Source organism: Triturus cristatus, chromosome 1_1 (assembly GCF_964204655.1).
Source record: "Triturus cristatus chromosome 1_1, aTriCri1.1, whole genome shotgun sequence".
In the NCBI taxonomy this organism is placed as follows: domain Eukaryota; kingdom Metazoa; phylum Chordata; class Amphibia; order Caudata; family Salamandridae; genus Triturus; species Triturus cristatus.
In genome coordinates, this window is record NC_140579.1 from 331240845 (window position 1) to 331258684 (window position 17840).

Here is a 17840-nt window from a genome sequence, read left to right on the forward strand (position 1 = left end):
CTCCTAATTGGCATATTTAATTTACTTATAAATCGCTTGTAATGTGCACTACATGTGCCCAGGGCCTGTAAATTAAATGTTACTAGTTGGCCTGCAGCACTGCTTGTGCCACTCAACTAAGTAACCCTCTAACTATGTCTCAGACCTGCCATTGCAGGGTTCCTGTGTGCAGTTTACTGCCACTTTGACTTGACATTTACAACTACTTGCCAAGTCTTAATCTCCCCTTTTATTACATATATGTCACCCCTAAGGAAGGCCCTTGATAACACATAGTGCTTGGTGCTATGTAAGTAAAAGGTAAGACATGTACGTGTATGCTTTACATGTCCTGGTACTGACAAACAGCCTATTTTGTTTTTCACTACTGTGTGGCCTACTCCTTTCATAGGCTAGCACTGAGAATTCCTTAATACACTTTTAAGCTGTAATTTCTGATCAGACAAGAGTAGCCTTTTCATGTTTCATATGTTTGGAATGATCTTGAGTGTGGAAACCTTTCTACTACTCACCCAGTCAAGAGATCTGGGCTTAATCCATTGTTCTTTTGCTCACTATGCTAAACCAGTTTGGACACATCCATATACAAATCAGTCTTGACCCTGCTCCTCGTGGGAACAGTACAGCCAAAACTGCCAGGCCAGGTCCTGCCTGTGTTGGTTTTGTCTCACCACTCACCTGAAGAACCAGAACAGGAGCGATGCTTGTACCGCAACTCTCGCCGTATACTTCCCAGGTCACTGATTACTTACAGTGAACCTGGCAAATATACAAGGAGGGAAGGGGTTTTGGGACGAGAAAGAGATAAGATAAGAGACTTGATCCGATTCTGCTGTCTGGACCGGCCAGGATGCCACTCGCTGAATCGTCTGTTTCTTACTGTGGAGAACAAGGAAATATTTAGTTGTATACTTGTCTATCTATTGATGAACTCTTCCTCTTAACCTTTAAATCATTATGATGTAATCACCTGATTAATATGTTTTACGTTTCCTAAGTCGTGGTGCCTTTTCCAGTCTTCATACTGCACACTATACACTTCTTGTAATATTTAACCGATTTTTCTTCTTGTCTCCTTCTTTGTATGTCTTTACGATTTTCTCTTTACTTCGTCTTTTTCTTTTTCAATTAACTCGTTCTAAGCAGTATTGGGGAGTGCTTCAATTGTGACGGCGCTATAAAGGAGAAATAGCTTCCCTAATAATAACAGCCTTAAACATTGCTAGATTAAATAAAACATTGGCTCTATGCTACTCATGAATATACAGTGTAAACAAAATATTCAGCAGTAATTACAGTAATTATAACATCATAATGTTACTTCTTTAGTCTCAAGATGGTCAGGTTGATTGAGGACTGACCACCCAGTGGCAAACACGAGGAAAAGCAAGCAGTATGTCTTCATGTTTTAAGGCCTTTCGAGTGCCTTACGATTGTCTCCGTATGCTCTCAGTGTGTAAAAGTATTCCTGCAACTAAATGGCCACAGTCTGTTCTTCTGTTTTATGCGCGTGCTAATGTAAATAAAAGTTCCCTGTATAATGGGACTTAGCTCAAGCTGCAACTCCGCTGGACCGAGAAGGGAAAACGGATGTTCAACGTCGAATGGTGCTCTGCCCTAAAGTCCTGCGCCGCTCTCAATCCTCTCCAAGCTTCGTTCGCTGTCCAGGAAACCAAACGATGCTCCGTGCGCCGTCCAGGAAACCGGAATGACTCCACACCGGCTCAATCAGGAAGAAAGTCAAGCTGGGGCGCCTGGGCAAACAGCTGTTAATAGCCTGGGATCTGACGTTACCGATCACATTTCGCCTTGGTGACAACGGCAACGTGAGGTAACGGAAACACGTGCAATAACCAAAAACGAAACGTGCTTCTTTCTTTGTGCCAATAACGTAAGGCTCTACATCACGTGCAAAGGACACAACGAATACATGTCAGGAAAAAATACTCTATGTCATTTTTAGTGTACAGATTGCTTTGTTGTGGTCCAAGGTTGCCATCAGAAAACCTGTACCATTAAGTTGGTTCCTAATCAACTCACACACAAGGTTTGACATGGATAAAGACCTTCCTTTGAGATAAAAGGCATAATGAACACAAGACTAGAGGAACATTGGTGCGTATATTACTGACACCCTGGACTAGAAACAAGCATCCTGGGACCATTTTCAGATATCAACCCTCATCAGCCAGGCTGTGACTGGAGGTGAATGTTTGCATTGTTCAGCATTCCATCCATCATCTGTTCTTTTTGTTTTGTTGCCCTAAGTGGGAAGAGTATGCCTAGACATGGGTCCCATGCTCACTACACCACCAGATTCAAGCTAGCCTGGCTGATGACGCCTATTAAAAACTTAACAGCTGTTTGGAGAAGGTGTCCAACTGGATGGCAGCTAGGTGCAGGGATAAAATGGTCTTCTTGGGCAGGGAGGGGATGATAGTTACGTAGTGTCCTGTCCATGCACAAAGCATGATTTCCCCTCCCAACCACAGATAACCTTGCAGACAGGACTAGGTTAAAAGGGATTGTGTGCACTTCAGAGGCCAGCCTTGGAAATCACCTCCACTTGAAAGGCACTTTTGGCTGTAAGTACCAGGTCCCTGACTCCCACAAATCAGACACTGTTGGCTCAACTGGACTGATTTTCTGGAAGGACTGCATTTTTGCTCTGCTGCCTGCTTCTCCTTGACTCTGCTGAAGGAGAGCTGAACTCTGCCTTCCCTACAAGTGATCTTCAAGATCTGACCGGCTTGACTCCAGTTTTCTGAAGTCTCAGGGACACAAAAGACTTTTGCAATCCTGTTGGTGCTGCTGGACTCTGCCATCTGTGAGTCTTACTCTTGCCTGACACGTCCCCTCCAAGTCTGGGCCTCAAAAGTGGGTTCTGCAGCTACTTTGCTACAAAAGCAACACATCCTCAGCACTGCGCTGATCGAAACCTATGCAGTAACCTTTGACGGCGAGCTGACAGCCCTGCATAGCTTGATGATGACATAGGATTTGACTGCGAGGTTCGATGACGACTTAGCCCCAATCCAAGTTTCCTACCCGAGGCTTGACTTTGGCACATCAACCCAACTGTGAAGCTCGACAACGACAAAGTGCTGATCCAAGGGCCGACCATGAAGCTTGACTTTGACGCATCAACCTGCCTGCGTGGATTGGAACCGACACAATGCCTTCACTGCGTGGAGAAGAACAACGCATTTAGTTCTTTGCAACCAGGAAAGTTACTTTGTTCACCGGATCCTGCATGGGTCCTGTAGCCGGCTTGTGCTTCCAAGAGGTTGGCCCAAAGTTTGACTTTGCTTTGGTTCAGCATGCCCTAAAGTAACCTGTTTAGCAATACTTGCTGCTAAGCGCTTTACTGCATTTATTTCTTCAAAATTCAATATCTAACTTCTACCCATTGGCCTTTTGCCATTGTGGTCTTATTTTGCTCAGATAATTATTCTCTCTCTGTCTAAACTGTTGTGAAGTCTTTTTGTGGTGTATTTACTGTGTTTTAGTATAAATTATTGTATGAGTTATTGTACAAATATGATACACATTGCCTTTTAAGTTAAGGCTGCCTCTTCTGTGCCTAGCTATTAGAGGGTGAGGTTAGGATCATTTAGGATTGTGTTGTGACTTACCCTGACTATGCTTGTGGTCCCTACTTGAACACGGTGCATACCTCTGCCACCTAGAGACCAATTTCCTAACAGGAATAACTTGCCATAGCATGAGGACACAAGCATTATGCAAACACCCATTTCACCAACTTGTTTTTCCATGGCAATAACTCATTTTCCACGGCATGCCAATAACACGTGCAATGTGAATTCCCTTCTTCAAAGTCTCATCAAATTGCTCTACCTCACGGTTTACTTTTAGATGATAATTTCCACATTTCATATACACCACACCATATTTCTTCAAAAACGTTTCCTTTTCATGGGAACAGAACTGTACCCCATTTTTGGAGAGAATTGATTTTGGTTAGCCTTCATCAGAAACAACTCTTCCGGACACCTTACTGCACTCTTTAAAGAAATATCAAGAACACACTTCACCTATTGTCACTTACATAACAAATCATTCAACACAACCAAATATGGGGTAGCATGTTCCCCTTTTATTTATTTTGTATTTATTTGAATTGCTTTATAAAGCGCGAACAAGACCCACTGGGGTATCAGAGCGCTGTACAGAGTTGGCACAAGCAAGAGTACAAACACATTGTGTCAGAAGGTGAAGTTACAAATTAGGGGAAAACATTTAGGTTAGGAGTAGGGGGTATCAACGGTGCCCTAGAACACGAAGAGTAAAACATCATAAAATAAAATGCACCAAAGAAGTGCAATACGAATAAGGGAATTTTAACAATAACAAGAGCGAGATCACTAGTTAATGCAATTAAGGAGCCATCGAGGACTAGATCAAAATAATGTAAAGGCATACGATAAAACGCATCAGTGTAGTACAACAAGAATTAGGGTATTAATAAAAACAAGAGCATGATCAAAGAATGAGGGTCTTAACGTTCGTTCAGGAGTAGTCGTTTAAAAAGTTTTAAAGGAAGTAGTGGAAAGATTGGATCTGATCTCGGATGGCAAGGAGTTACGGATTCTCAGAGCAAAACCAGTGAAAGCACGGTTGTAAGATCTTTTCTTTTTTAATCTTGGAGGTTTTAAGAGAAGGGTGGACGTACTTCTGAGGTCATGGCTGAAGCCCAATAGTTCAAGCTTATTTGTTAGGTAGGATGGGGTGTTGTACTGTCTGGCTTTATGAGTCACGCAAGCTATCTTGAGTCGGATTCTGGCTTCAATAGATAGCCAAATTAGTTGTAGAAGGTCGGGAGAAATGTGGTCATATTTTCTCGAGCCCTTTATGAGTCTGGCCAATGCGTTCAGGGTAGCTCTGAGTGGGGCCAAGCTAGCTTTAGGACGTCCAGCAAGGGTCACCAGCCCATATTCCAATCTAGGGATAATCAGGGATTGAACCGCCGGCCTGAGGTGTTCGGGGGGGAGGAAAGGTTTGATTTTCTTAAGTGTGTTGGAAATTGGCTCCCCTAGTAGTAGCACTGATGTGCGCTTGCATGTTTAAGTGTTTATCCAAGGTGATACCTAAAGATTTGGCAGAGTCTACAACATGAGGAGCGCAGTTTATAGCAGTGAGGTGTTTAATCCAGTCAAGGGTAGGAGCCGAGTGATTGGGTGGGGAGATCAAAAGAAATTCAGTATTTAGTAGGAGATGGTTCTGAGCTAACCATTGTTGGGTTTGTGCAAGTGCAGCATTTAATGTTTTTATGTCCTCTTGAGAGGTTATGTTCAGGTACACTTGCGTGTCACCCGCATAAATGTGGTATTAAATGTTCGCTCGGTTCAAAATTACAGCAAGTGGCTGCATAAAAAGTTTGAAGAAAGTGGGCGGGAGAACGGATCCTTGGGGGACTCCAATTATGATAGAGGTACTGAAAGCAAGGGGATGTTTAACTTTGATCCTTTGAGCGCGGTTGTGCAGGAAGGAGGCAAACCAATTTAGGACCGGGCCCGAGTGACCCATCCTGTGTTGAAGAAGATCAATCAGGTTTTCATGTTTGATGGTATCAAAGGCTGAGGACAAGTGCAGAAGGATCAGGAGACAAGGGACATTTTGGTCAAGGGCTCTCAAGGCCTCATCAACAATGTGCGTTAGTTCCATTTCAGTATAGCCCTGATCTGAAACCTGACTGATGAGGGTCAAGTAGTTGATATTTCTCAATGTGGTTGCAGAGCTGCGAATGGACGTATTTTTCAAGCAATTTAGCTACAGCCATACTGCTGGTTATAGGTCAGAAGTTGTTTGGATCTGATAGGTCTGCATTGGGCTTCTTAGGAATGGGAGTAACTTGCCCAACCTTTAGGCAGTCTGGAATCTTTCCCTGTAAGAGGGATTCATGAATGATCCTAGACCAAAGAGGGAGAATGGTTGAGTTTAAATCTTTATAGAGCTTAGTGGGTAAAGGATCACCAAAATGGTAGGATGGTTTAGGAGATGCCATGTTGTGAAGGAGCTCCATGCAATTCCAAGAGGTGTTGTTTTTGAGAGAGCAGCCCAACAGCGAAAATAGTGTTGAGGATTCTGCCAGCTCCACAGATCCTGCGGGATGTTTGTTAGGAAGTTTCTTAGGTAACAAAGTTGGGGTGACAGGTAATATCTCCAACTCTATTTTCCTTGTTTTTTCAGAGAAGTGAGCTGTGAAGGCATCACCACTAGGGAGCAGGGATATCGGAGTAGAGATCTGGTTGGAAGACTGGTTAGATTTTTCCTTAATGATTTCAAAGAGTTTTTTGAGTCTAATTTTGGCTCTACCCAATTGAGTTCTGAAGTGGTCTGTTTTCGCCAGGCGGATGTGTTTGTTGTAGGAGCTTCTCACTTTGAGTGAGATTTGTGGTATAGGGCGTGTTTCTCCAGAGTCTCTCAGAGAGTCTATGATTGCGCCGTTCATCATTTAGGGAACCATTAAACCACGGTTCGGAAAGTTTGACTGGAATCCTTTTCAGCTGCTATGGTGCAATAGAGTCAAGAATGTTAAACAACGTGTTAATGTAATGATCAGAAAGATCGTCAAGGTTGGTCATATTAGGGGGGGTTGTAGTCTATTTTTGGTGATTGAAGTTAGCATATTGATGTTGAGGTCTCTCATATTGAGAGTCAGTTGTTTCGCTTTAGGAGGTTGACCCTGCCTACCCAAGCCCTTATCTAAGATGAGGAAGGGAATTTGAAAATGATCAGCCCAGTCACAGGATAAGATGTCGCCTATTTTTATGATGTTGTCTTTGGCAATGTTAAGGTCGAGAGTGGCGCCTTTATTGTGTAGGACCTTTACAGAGCTGTGAGAGGTTAAGGTCAGAGAGGAAAGTCTTAAAGGAACAGACAATAGGGTCATTTGTGTCATTCCAATGAAGGTTAAAATCTCCGAGGAATATGTGTTGATCCGAGTTCGATCTAATGACCTCCATGATTTGCTCTATGAAGACCAGCTTATCACCAGGAGGGTGATAGATCAAGTGCAACACACAAATCTACTTGCCTTTGTCCCAGATTTCAGTGACTAGCTGCTCACAGGAGGATAATACAGCACTTGAGAGATTGTTTTACTGTGAGGTTGGACCGATGAATGCAAGCAATACCCCCCCTCACCCCCCCGTTTTACCAAGTCGATCACTTCTGAGAATGGAGTAGTCAAAGGGGATTAGGATGTCAAGAACTGGGGAAGAAGAATCATTGAGACAGGTTTTAGTGATGATCAGAAGGTCCAGGCTTTGTGCAATGATGAGTTCTGAAATATCAGCTGCTTGTTTCACAGCTGATCTACAGTTGAGTAGCATTGATTTGACGTGCAGATTGGAAGTGACCACTTCTTGATGAGAGGTGGTTATGTGAAGTAGGTTTTCTTTGTTTACCTTTCTGAGCTTAAGACTTAGTTCCCTGTCAGGATCCGCAATGATGGAGGGGATGTTGAGAGTAGAGTTGGAGGTGGAGACCATCCTCGAGTCAGTGTAAGACAAAAGAAGGGCGAGAATGTCCTCTTCAGATAGCTGAGGTAAGGGTCTGTGGGGTCTAGAGTGATGATTAGGTAAAGTCCTAGAGCTCCAGGCAGCTGGAATTAAGATATGAGCAGAATGCGGGATGGTCGTTAGCTGAGTAGAACAGATTCTGTGAGTTGTAAATGTCATTCCTCTGAGCGGGAGGAGAGACCCAGCGCTTCTCCATCTTCAAGGAGAACTAAAGTATGCTTTAAACCATCTCTTAGACAACTGAGATATCATGCTTGAGGTCCGCAATCTTCTCCTCAAGGCAGGAATTGTTCATGCACTTATTCGCAATACTAGCAAGCGAATGTAGGACTGGTTCAACAGTGAGAGGGGTAATAGAGGGTTGCAAAGGACCATTGGCACAGTTACAGAGGGAGATAAAATCATGCTCGAGACAGGAATCAGAGCCTGGAGTGTAAATAGTGAAAGTCAGAGTGGAATTCGGAGAGGTGGAGGCTGAAGAATGTAATGAGAGTGGGGGTGAGCATCTGTTATTGGTCAGCGGACTGGAGATAGCAACTAGGTTCCGCACCCTGCATTCGGAAGATCAGGGCCTAAGGGAAGAATATCCAAGCCTATCTGGGTGTTTGAGTTAGTAGGATGTCCTCACCCCCATTGTTGGAGCGAGCAGTGGGTGACCCAGGGGACTGAGGATAAGAGGGAAGGCAAGGTAAAGGAGAAACAAAGGTGGGGACAGCCAAGAGGTGGGTGGTACTCAGGTCAGTTAAACCCTTGCATGCGCGAGGCAGAAAGGGGTTGTTTGGGTTTGTGGTGTGGGGAGTAAAAATAACGTTAAGTTGGGAAGATCTGTGGGTTGCGTGTTTACAGATTGGAGTGCGATATAAGGTGTGGAGGGGCCGTCTATCACCTTGGGATCAGAAAATGTGGGTGGCCCGGTCTGACATCGAGTGGAAGGGTTGGAGTTAGTTAGTGTGTTTTTAATCCACAAGAAGGCATAGTCAATTTGCTTGAGGTTCAGGCCCGAGGCTTGAATAAGGACATTACCATTATTGTAGAGGGAGACAGTCAGCTCAGCCTTAAGGACCGGGAATGGAAGCTTGGTTCAACAAAAGCCATGCAGAGTTTTGGTCAGCTGTTTGGAACTAAGCATAGAAGTGAGGGCCTTTCTCCACTGCACTCTTCTGTTGGTGTAGAAGATTAGGTCTGTCACTATAGTGCCCTTACTGGAGATATATGTGTCTGATATAAATGTTTCGGGCCAACATTTGAGGAGATTGTCTTTAAAGGTCTTCTACACATTTATCGATAGGTTAGGGGGATAGATAATCTTAAAAGAGGTCACGCCTGATTGAACAAAAGGGTTAGAGGCATGATAAGTATTTTGTACCATGATGAATGTGGCGCGCAGGAGAGAGCGGTTAAGGGAACAAAAAGGTTCAGGGTGTAGATATAGGAGAGTGTGGGAGGAAAGGTAGACCCAATTAGGAGGGGACCCTGGTAAAAGGAAGGGGAGCAATAGTCATCTCCCCAACGTGTATTGACAATGCAACTGCAGAGGTGAAACATTATGCGGAGGAGCGGTAGACCGGGTATTAGGAGCCCATTAAGTGATAGGGGTGTAAAGCTGAGGAGAGTAAAATCCCAAAAGGGGGCGTAGGTGGTAGCGTAGGAAGAGTAGTCATGTACCTAGTTTTTCAGTGAGGTATCCAAAGACAGACCTAGCAACTTAGGCAAACGACAATCAGAAAAGAAAAAGGAGGAAATGGGTGCAAAAGACGAGGACCATAAAGCTGACTGAGGACTTCCAGGTATTTAATAAAATTGGCCATCAAAAGGTGAGTATAGTAGCCTTGGCGATGCAAGAGCAGCGAGAAGAGACAGAAGCAGAAGCTGTGCCTGAGTTAGGAGAGAACTAGAAGGACGAGTCCCTGCTTGCAAGTTAAATGAGGTATAAGACGAGTGAGGTATTATTTCACTAATTTCAATTAAATCCTGCTCGAGTGAACATCAAGGCCATTTTAAGAAGGACCCAGAGAGTACCTAGCTCAGGTGTTGAAGAGTCAAGGTTCAGGCAATCTTCGAGGCCATTTTGAGTAGTGGCATTTGCAGTTGCCTGAGAATGGATGATAAACATGAGAGGCCCATTTTGAAGTTCGTAGTAAAACTACTACAGCCTACGGGAGGCAGTTACCTCACAGCTCAAAGTGAGCCACCATTGTTGCAGGGAAGATTTAGGTAAAAACACTTTGTTCGGGGCGAAAACCGGGTGGAGGCGTCACTCCTCCACACCCGGACAAAAGGCAGCTAGTAAGGAGAAATGCAGAGAACGCCTCTGTTCCTTAGTCATAGTCAAGGCATCAGCTGCAGGCAATCCAGAGCAGAAAGAGTCTGCCAAGCACTCATCTCTCTGCAAAGGTAGCTGCAACAATGTATCAGGTCAGCACGTCAGGCCCTCCGATCATGGAAGCACGCAAACTCTCCAGGCAGATTGGGAATCAAACAGTTAAACACCTCATGTATCCCAAACCGTGCACCAGCGTGCCGAAGCTATGCACGCTCAGCAGGCCACACAGATGAAGATTGTCATTAACTCCCTGACACTCAAACCTTCAACCAGGTTGCGGTACATGCGGAGGAACCAAAGGGGTAGCAAAGAGGTCGGCATTCTGGGCTGCGGTAAACAGCAGAAGCACCCAAGGCAGAGATGAGATCGGCAATCAGGGCCGCAGGAACAAACAGAAGCACCCAAAGGCAGCAGTGAGGTAACAAAGAAGTCAGAAGACCCGGGCGCCCGACATCCGATCCTGGAAGCACAGGCTGGACCCAGCCGAAGACTGGCCAAAGCTTCCTTTTGTTTTGACTGAAATTGTCTTTTGCATTTCAGCACCCTGACACCTTGTCACCTCACTTTGCTTTACTTCTTTGCCATTGGATACAGGACTGTATCCCACTGTACATTGCTTGTTTAGCGCTTTGACACCTGTTATTATTCTTGATTAAATCGTACTATTCGACTGGATAGAAAAAATATAGAGCCGATTTTGTTCTATATTCATTGCCTTGCTTTAATTTCCTTGCAACAAAGTCTTGTAAATATGGAGCAGGCTCCAGCGCCACGGAATATCTCGAAAAGTGATGTTCCTGCAGCGCAAGGGACCTCATAAATGAGACCCTTAATCTTTAAAACTTTCTCACAATTGCAATACTCAGATCAACTTTGCAGTAAATCCTCAAAAGTGACATCCAAACAGGGGCGGCTCCTCCATTAGGGTGGAGGAGCGGGAAGGTACGTTTATTCTTTTTTTAAAAAAATTAACCCCCCACGCGAACCCCTGCGTGAAAGACGATCCCACCCCCCCAGCCCGCGAGTCATGTCAGCAGCGACTGCGTCCAAACCAGAACACCAAAATTCGATGCCCACATGCCACTTATGCTCAATTCCACGTGGAGAGTTGAACAAATTGCAAAGAACAGCAACCCATCTCTCTCACATATTTCCATACACTACATTCCAGGAGGGTCTCAAACTCTCACCCTTCTCTATTTCCCTTTGTTCCAATCACGGATCAATCTTGTTGATACCTCTTTCAAAATATCATCATTACTTAACGCCTTCTTCCACTTCTCTTCTGAAACAACTCCATCCGAAAGACACAAACACTCATATCCATGAATGCATCTGACTCACCCATACCATCGGGCTCAATGTAGACCAACCTTGACACACAATTAGCAGCATTATTACATATATCAGATAAGTATTCAACCACAAATATGAATTCCTGAAAATCGATGACCCTCAAACTCATATTTATCTAACCACTTCTTAGGCACACATTTTTTCAACCTCATCCCCTCCTCATCGCTTGTGGACAAATTCAAAATGAAATGGTTGTAAAACTCCAACATACCAAAAGAAGACAATGACTCCTCTTTGTTCACAGGTAAAGGTAATTTTGCTTATGGCATCCACCATTTCCTTTTGTGCCGTACACATTCCGCAGATAGCATGTGCCCAAACAACATATCTTACTCACCACAAATATACATTTTTTGCCCTTAGGGTTAACCCTTTTCATAGAAACACAACAGAACTTGTTTCAACTATTCATTGTGTTTCTCCCATGTATTCCCTCATAAACACTTTTGGAAAACACACAGGGCCGCTGAATCAAAGGATAACACTATCAGGGAATTAAACTATATTGGAAAAAGAGTGATTGCACCGGGTAAAGTGCCGTTTTACAATGACATGGAAATGACGCAGCTCTGGACTCACATCTATATAGTATAACACACAACGTAAATTGCTAATAATCTTTTTTTTTTTTTAAGTAATTTTTTTCCCTTTTATGTTAAACTTTTTATACTTTTGTCACCCTTTATGTTCATCTATAAATGATTAAATATGTGTGCAAATTCAATTGAAACAATCTTTTTTCAATACATAGATAAATCGGCATTACAATTAGTGTTACATTAATTTGATCACAATACAATGTAGAGACAACAATTCTAGCAGCACATTATATTTTTCACATATATTGTAATCAACCACAATTTACAATAAAAACAAACTAATATGAGTAAAACACTGGCAGTGATTTGAGGAATACCACCAACGCGTTTCGGCAAATGCCTTCTTCAGGATTTTCTTTTACCAGTGAGTATTCTAAAATAAAAATTCAAAAATTATATACAAATAACGATTATCATCCAGAGCTATAAGTGCGCCAAAGCTAGATACTTTTGATATATCTATACATCGAAACAATCAAATGATGCTTCTGAAAATGAGGTCTAGGACAACTAAAATCAAACAACACCGTGCACAGTCACCGCGATCCACAAGACAATTCATTCCTCCTTAGAGCGATGTCTAGTATTGTGCATTCATTTATTGCACCTTTTATCTTCCAATACAAGGGGCCAGTCAGAGAGGTAAAAGTGAATAGTTATCTGTATTCTTATATTAAATCATCCCAATTTCATTTAAAGTTTTTTACCAGACCAATCTCTAATCATGGTCTACAATCTCACAATTCTTTTTACTTTTAGTACATAAAACATATCACCTTTGTGTTATCAGTATAGCGGTATGATCTAATGGTATTTCCTACGTTGAGCATTGAATCTCTGTATTTTCTTATAATCACATATGGTGGGGTACATTTGTTAAAAGAAGATATTTCTTCAATGTTTTCACTGATATTCAGGATACGTAAAGGAGTCCAACGTAGCTATTTATCTGAAAGGCATAGGATACAATGTGTAGATCTGCTGTTTTATATGGCAATCATACTCTCCCACTATTTCTGAGTGTTGTCACTGTCTTACTTTATTACTTACTTATAGAGTGCTTTATGTGCCTTCTGATGAATTGTCTTGTCTAATTGTAGATATCACCAACATGTAGTTTCTAAATATATGTTTTTCCTGAAATGTTAATACATAAGTGATTTATTAACTACTTTTTAATTTTTTTGATTTATTATAATATTCCTTATAGATATTAAACTGATTTAATCATACCCACTTCACTTGCACAGGACCGTATTGCTTACACTGTGATTGTTCGTGTTATATCCCCCAAGGGTATCAATCCGTTTGGCAAAGATTGTAGAGTCCTATATATACAGATAAAAGAGCATATATAGAGACCTATATTCACACCTAGATGTTATTGCGTATTGCTCGACATAGCTTTCATTGCAGTGACTTTATACTAAATAAGTGATATGTATTTACCTAAAACTTCATATGTAGCCGTTTGTTTGTCTTCTTCAGGTATTTGCTTATTGATTTTTAGTCCGTATATTCTTGTTCCATAACTCAGATTCTATATTTCTTTCAAAACCACTGTGAGCACAAAGTTATACAGGAGAAGGTAAAAAGGGGGGGGGGGGATTTATTAATCAGCTCTACTCGTGAGCCATAACCAATTGTAATATGACCACATTTTTGTCTATAAACTATTATATAGCATTTCTCTATCTCTACACATAACTTCAATTTACTTTATATATATCTGATATTATTCCCAAATATGAGATGCGTCTCCTGATAGTCATATGGCTAAAGCTGAAACTTACTCTGTTAATGTTGCTCTACATTACCAAATATGTAGAGTCAGCTAAACTGTAAATGTTACAGTGCAACTATTCTCACTTCTGTTCTCGAATACTAACATTGATTAAGAGATGCCCTTTCTCTTCATTCGTTACATATGCCGGATATCTAGACGCATGCTTTTTTTTGGTAGAAACTGAATGGTTTTATTTAGACTAATTCACATGAGACTGTCTGTAAGAATACCTATTATCTAGGTTGCATTTTCTACATATTGATTATGCTACGTTATTTGCAACCAATATAATTTCATGTCGGAACTTCGGTTTATAACACTGCCTCTTCACTCTAACTGATCGTATTGTAGTGTCCGCAAACGCACCGTTATTTATGTATGCCTATTCACTGTGATATAAGCTCACCTTAAATACGGTATTCTTTTCGGCTACCTGCAATCTCCTTTTACGCCAAACAAGGCTTGCTGTTTTCGTTACTTATTTAACCCCTTCGCCGTGGCAGGAATTCTGCCGCGGCGCTGGGGGGGTTTGGGGGTAGTTGCGGTGGCGCTGTGCTCGTGACGGAACCACTCCGTCACGAGCCACGGGTGAGCTGTGCTCATGACGGAGTGGTTCCATCACGTCTCCGCCCACTGTGCTAATCGCCCGCACAGGCGGGGAATTAGCGCCGCGTGGGCGGAGAGGCCGCCAACGGCCGCAGCATGACGGAACCACTCCGTCATGAGCACACGGCACCCGTGGCTCATGACGGAGTGGTTCCGTCATGAGCACGGAAAGTGTTAAATAGTCTCTTTACGTGCTGCTCTCGCGTTCTTACGCAATGCCGTCACGTACTCAACTATCATTTTGTGGCTGCCATGTTGGAGTGTATATTATCCTCTTCTTTTGATTTATAATTATTGCAGATACGTGGAAATAAGCTTACTAACCGCGTGGCAATGTCTGCTACACATCACTATTATGGCAGACATATTTGTTGTGCTGGCAACTCGGTTTTTGACACTACATATTCACGTTAACTAACCGCATTAAAGAATGCGCAATGCACCGCTATTTATGTTGGATTGTTCGCTGTGATATAAGCTCACCTTGGATGTGGTGTTTATTCCAATTACCTACAGCCTCCTTTTTCACCAAGCAAGACTTGCTGTTCACCATATTGTAGTGTATGCTGTCCTCCACTCTAAGATTGTTATTATTACATTAAGGTCGATCGCGTTTATTGATGTATATTTTACATAATTACTAATTCCTTTTATAATAATATTACAATCACTATTTGCGTTAATTTATTTTCTCAACCGTTATTTATCCAATCCAATGTATTACTTGAGCCCGTATTCACTCAACATCACCTTATATTCAAAATCTTGCGTTTAATTTGTTCCCCACTCGATTTTTTACTTTCTGTGGTGTAAAATAACGTGTAGGTTCCCTTACACTCTTAATTCTCCTCCACAGTTAAGTATAAGTCCATTATGCTTTCTTATTGACTACTGAACTATATGTAAGTACTAATGTAGAATAGACCCACAATATATCATACATATTTAAGTATTTTACAAAAGGAATTTCCTGGGCAACATCAAATTGTGTAAGCTCGTATCCAGTATCTTTTACGGTACATTGTGCGTATTTTTTATTAAAATAAGTTTGCAATGAAAAGCTCATAATTCACATCTTACATCTAGCCGCAATACAATGTACAATATATTCAGGAGAATGGCTTATATTAGGGTATTTATTTATTGGGGAGATCCTCTCGCATCTGTCATTATTTGATTGCCTGATCCCAGGGTATCTCTAAATTTAGACCTTTAGTGGATGTTCCCAAAACAAAAATCCAATAAACTTCTCTGAGTTTTCTGGTTTTATCCAATTTTAGCCCTTCTTTGTGACTGATTCTTTCTAAGGTATACCACTGCATGTCCTCAGGGGCGTGGTTCTAATCAATGTAATGGTTGACCATTGGTGCTGCCGTTTTCCTGGTCCTAATTGCGGACCTATGGTCAGTTAATCTTACATTTAATGCCCTACCTGTCTCACCTACATAGCCCAATCTACAGGGACATATAATCAAATAAATTACATTTGAGGTTTTGCAATTATTGAGATTTGTAGGAGAGATTGTTTGATCATGGAAACTTAATGTTGGTGCTTCTACTGCTGTGGCACAGGATTTACAACTCATGCATTTGTATGTCCCTACTATAGGTTTATCATTTGTGATACCCATTTGTTGACTCACATCAATTTTTTTCATACGTGAATGCACCACATGATCTTTTATGGATTTGTTTAGTCTATATGCAAACATAGGCTTGGAAACTCTTTTTTCGTTAGATGCATTCACATTTAGTATGTGCCAACTGGCAAATACCGCCTGTCTAATTCTCTCATTTAGCATGGAATGTCTAGTAATAAAGACTAAACTTGGATCCTTTTTCTGTTTAGTAGTTGTAAGCAAGTGCTGTTGATCATACAAACGAGCTCTTTTATAGGAGTCTCTTATTATCTTCTTAGGATAGCCCCTGGCCAGGAACTTCCTTTTCATAATCTCTGCCTTGATGTCGAAATCCTGTATGTTAGTGCAATTACATAGAAGACGTAAAAACTCACCAAACGGAATACTGTTTTTCTGTATGGTTGGGTGGTAGCTATCATAGTGTAATAACGTATTTCTGGCGGTGGGTTTAACGAATAAATCCACCACCAGAATACCTGCCTGATGTTTTATCCATACATCTAAATATTCCACCTGTTCTGTACTGATGTGATTTGTGAAGTGTATATTCACATCGCATATATTTATCCACTCAAGGAATTGTAAATTTTCCTGAGTGTCATTCCAAATAAAAAAGATATCATCTATGACCCACAACCATTTGGTCACGGATTCATAGAACGGGGCTATCTCAAGGAAAACATATTTTTTCTCAAATTGTGACATATAGATATTCGCTACAGTTGGTGCACATGATGCCCCCATGCTGACACCTTGTTTGTGCTTGTATAGTTGATTGTTAAATTCAAATACGTTATCTCCCAGTACTACTTTTAAACATTCTAAGAGAAACAGTGATGGACATTTGATATTAAAGTTTTGAATAAACCAATGTACTGCTGCTATTGCTCCATCAATAGGGATTTTGCTATAGAGAGCCTCTATATCCATCGTTACCAAGAATTGAGTATCTGGGCAAAATGTAATATTTTCTACAAGGTTAATGATATGTCTTGTGTCTTGCACAAAAGCTGGTGTCCGAGATATATAAGGACATAAGATGGCATCAATGTACTTGGCTAGAGGTTCCGTGGCTGAACCTATCGTAGTCACAATCGGTCTTAATGGTGGATCTAGTACATTTTTGTGTACCTTAGGGAAACCATATATACTAGCCATCCGAGGTTTATCTACATTTAAAAAGGCCCATTCTTTTTCGCAAATTTCTCCTTTTTTTAATTTATGAGTAGTAAGTTTACGTATCTTGCTAACTGTGTGGATTGTGGGGTCCCTTTTAATCAATGTATAAAAGTGTGTATCACCCAACATGTTATCCATCTTAGTTACATAAGTGGGGGTGTCATATACAACAATCTCTCCCCCCTTGTCACACGCTTTGATGATCTTATCTCTACTTCCTTTTAAGTCCTCTAAGGCTTGATATTCATCTCTGCTCAAATTAAAGGGAGTTTTCTGTACATGCTTAGTAATGTTGGTAAATTTATTGTACAATACTTGTTAGAATATAGCCACCTCTGGTGGTAACTGATCTAGAGTGGGCGTAAAAAACGATTTTGGTGCAAGACCTGATAGACTTGTATTATCAGTTTGATCTTTATGCTCTAAAAAAAACATTTTTAGCCTAACTTTTCTTAGGAATGCTTGTAGGTCTCTAAATAATTCACATTTATTAAGACCCGAATGTGGGGCAAAGGTAAGGCCCTTAGATAAGACTTTCATGATTGATGGGGATAACTGGGTTCCACTGAGATTAAAGATGGGTATAGTCTCTACTCTCTCCAATATCTTTTGTTCCGTGTTTCTAGATATTGGTTGAAACCCATCGGTGGATTGGCCTGGAATTGGTTGAAATCCATTTGTGGGTTGGCTTGGAACCTCGGCTGGTACTGTGGTCTCCAATTCACCCGTCTGGTGAAACGCCTCCCTAAAAAAGGCTGCGTACCCCGCTGTCTATTGGCGTTTCGTAAATGAAATTGGGATGATTTA